The 3,230-nt window shown below is 43.2% G+C and overlaps 1 non-coding gene across 1 annotated transcript; it reads left to right on the forward strand.

Annotated features, from left to right (window-relative positions):
• Positions 1–1,443: 1,443 nt before the first annotated feature.
• LOC114626375 lies at positions 1,444–1,553 on the forward strand. The gene has a single exon (XR_003712228.1). It is a non-coding gene; the product is annotated as a U6 spliceosomal RNA (small nuclear RNA).
• The last annotated feature ends 1,677 nt before the right edge of the window (positions 1,554–3,230 follow it).

Here is a 3,230-nt window from a genome sequence, read left to right on the forward strand (position 1 = left end):
ATTGAAGAATAGTTTTCTTGGTGTAACTGAAATATGGTCTTTGTTTTTGCTTTTGTTAAGGGAAATTGGGGGAAATCTTTTAACTTGTTAGAGTTCCCCCTCTTTATCTTTTGTTTCTTTAAAAGGATCATTTTGTGTCATGTGTTTGAATGTTTTCTTACATGTATGTATGGACACTTACATGCCTTATGGCCTCACAGTCCAGAAGAGGGTCCTAAGAGTGAGCTGCCTTGTGGGTGCTGGGAATTGAACCTGGATCCTCTCATGGAGCAGCTAGTGCGCTTAGCTGCTTAGCCTGCTCTCCAACCTCCTTTCTTTGTCTTCTCAATGAACAGCTCACACGTCTTGAACACTAACCCTGACAAGCCTTTGTTCTAGAGGCTGCAGTCTGTAGCACTCGCCAATTTCTATGGTGTCAACCCTCTCACCGTGGTCTGTCCTCTCCAGCTTTTGATGTGGTTTCCTCCACTTGAAACATTTGATAGACGTATTGTTTATGAATGTGAGGCTGTTCCATGAGAAAACCAGAGGGTAGAAATCGTATTCATCTATGTATTGGTACTTATATACAATTTGCTTAATGTAGATTCTAGTCTCTTAGGATAATGGCTCTGAGAGGACACCAGATAGGGGCTAAGATAGCATTTGACTAGGGAAATGATTATATTGCCCCAAGAGAGTATTGGCATAGAAGGATACAAAAGGGCAGACTAGATGGTGGGTGTCTGGGGTAAAGGGTTATTAGCAGGTTGTGATAGTCTAGACTCCCACCTGTGAGCCAAAATTCTGGAGCCTGTGATCCAGACTCAGACTGGTCAGTTTCATTGGCATTTTTAGCTGGGAAAACAGCCACTTGCTTACCCATTTACCAGTGAGAACCTAGTGGCCTGGACTGAGCATGTCATAGATGGGGTGACTCCAGGATCTGAGCCGTGAACCCTGAGGAAAGATCACATGGTTCTTTGGTAGTCCTTCCTGAGGCTCCTGATGTTACAGGCTTGTTCTCTGAGTATAATGCACATAGAGAAATAGATGACCTTAGATGGAGGGCCATTTCTCCAACTTAGGCAGAAGAGTCTCCAAGAAAATACTACTATTTATTAACACCCCATTTAACACGCCCACGTTATTATCAAATGTAACTCGGATGTCTGCTAAAGGAGGTTGTTCCCTACTCAAAGCCTCTGGGATGTGAAGTTAAGAGTTGTGGTGACTACTTCCAAATGCATACGGCTTCCCAGGCTGGACCACGAGTGTCCGATTATGACTAGAAGTTTGATTCCAGTTGATTCTAACAGGTTCACAACATTATGTTGAAACAGAATAACTTTGAGGGAAATGCTTGCCCTTTAATGTTAAGATTTTGAATAGTCTTTCCAATCCTAGAGTGCACTTAATCTGCTCTACCCAAGTGACTCTTAGAATACAGAGAAAAGTGATCACTTTCGGCAGCACATAGACTAAAATCCTGTGTATACTAAACGATATAGGGAAGATTAGTATGGCTCCTGCGCAAGGATGACACGCAAATTTGTGAAGTGTTCCATATTTAAAAAAATACAGAGACAGGGCAGCTTTCTCCTTCATGTAGCACAGACTTGCAAACAGCAGAAGAAAACACTCCTGGAACCCAGCCTGAGTGGAGATCATCTGGTTGAATCGGATGTATCTTGGGGTCATTGTGATGGATTGAACCTTAGGACTATCTAAATGAAGAGATACCGATTTTCTGGTATGTAAACTTTGATTTTCAAAGAATGAACTGAAGGGAAGGCTAGGAAAATGCAGGGCAGGAAAGTCCAGAAATGTCTCTGTAGCTCTTTGTTTTACAGTTCTTACAAATTTTCAGTGGCAAATGCTGTCTGTTGTGTAGACCAAACAAACCTCATTCCCCTTAAAAGACTGCCCATTGTTAAGTCTGGATTTCCTTCCTGGTGGTTTTGTGTTTTGGTTCAGACAAGCTGGTGTCTTGTTTCATTAAGGGTGGAAAGCTAAATAAAAAGAGTAGATAATTAACCTTCCTAACTAACCTGCAAGTAAAATATGCATGGAAATGACAGTTCTTAATTAGCTAAGGACAGCGGGCAAACATATGTATGAGAAGCCTCTGGGAAACTGAGACTGCAAATATACCTGAATTTCTATATTGCTAAATTAACAATTAACATCCCTGCTGAAGATGGCCAATAGCTCAAGTGATTATTGATCCTAGAGAATAGCTTTCAAATTCTGACGTGCATTGTTGGGAAGGCAGACTTGAAGGAATTGTCTCCTGTCACACATGGTAGGCTGCTTATGTTTGTACCTTTTCTGTACTTCCTGGATGTCACATCTTTGCATGTATTTCTCCTAGTGTGTACTGGACACTTTCCTATTGTCTTATTGCTGTTTCCCTGGATGCTCCTCTCTGATACGGTTGTAGTCATGCCAAGTCTGGGGTTTCTTCCACAGAATATTAAAACTAGAGATCTGGACTTGAATTGGAATCCATTCCTGGTCTTGGTGTGGGGTTGGAGGAATAGATCCAAGACAAGCTGGGAAGTTGGTAACTGTGGCAGTTCAACACAGAGTAAAGCGAGGAGGGCAGCTTTAAAATAACAGAGCATGCCACAGGGATGACCGGGTACATCTCTCAGGCATCAGGCCCACCTTCTATCCCAAGAAAAGCCATCATACTGACCATGTCATCTGTTCCCTAGAAGGTGGACATGGATTTGGGCGTCTTTGCTGCAGTTACTCTAGGGAGACAGCATATCTCAGTGAGTTGATCTTTGTGATCTAATTGGATAACTCAAAGAGCAGCTAGATCCAGGCAGGAAGCAAACATGAAGCAGGCTTGGAAAAGCAGTAACAGTAAGCAGGCCATGTCCATCCGTGGAGCAGGTGCCTAGCCACTTACTGGGCTGTGACACTTGCTCTCTGGAGCATAACAAGCAGAAACAAGGTGTGGAGACAAAGTACTCAGTTGTTGAGGTAATGAGTGATGGGTGGGTGATTACGACAGAACCAGGCTAGCAGTGAGCACTGGTTTAAAAAAAAAAAAAAGTCATCAGCTTGGGTGAGCTGCAAGGATGGCTTCTGCAGTTCCCTGGAGTCGTGGGCCAGAGAGGGAGGAGAAGAAAGACAATTGTCATTGTGCACCTGTTGTGAGCCAAGGATAGACTCTGCATCCCTTCTGTATAAGAGAATGTTCATTCTGGGTCGGATTCAGGGCAGAGCTGTTATCCTCT

Source organism: Grammomys surdaster, unplaced genomic scaffold, assembly GCF_004785775.1.
Source record: "Grammomys surdaster isolate TR1022 unplaced genomic scaffold, NIH_TR_1.0 233, whole genome shotgun sequence".
NCBI lineage: Eukaryota > Metazoa > Chordata > Mammalia > Rodentia > Muridae > Grammomys > Grammomys surdaster.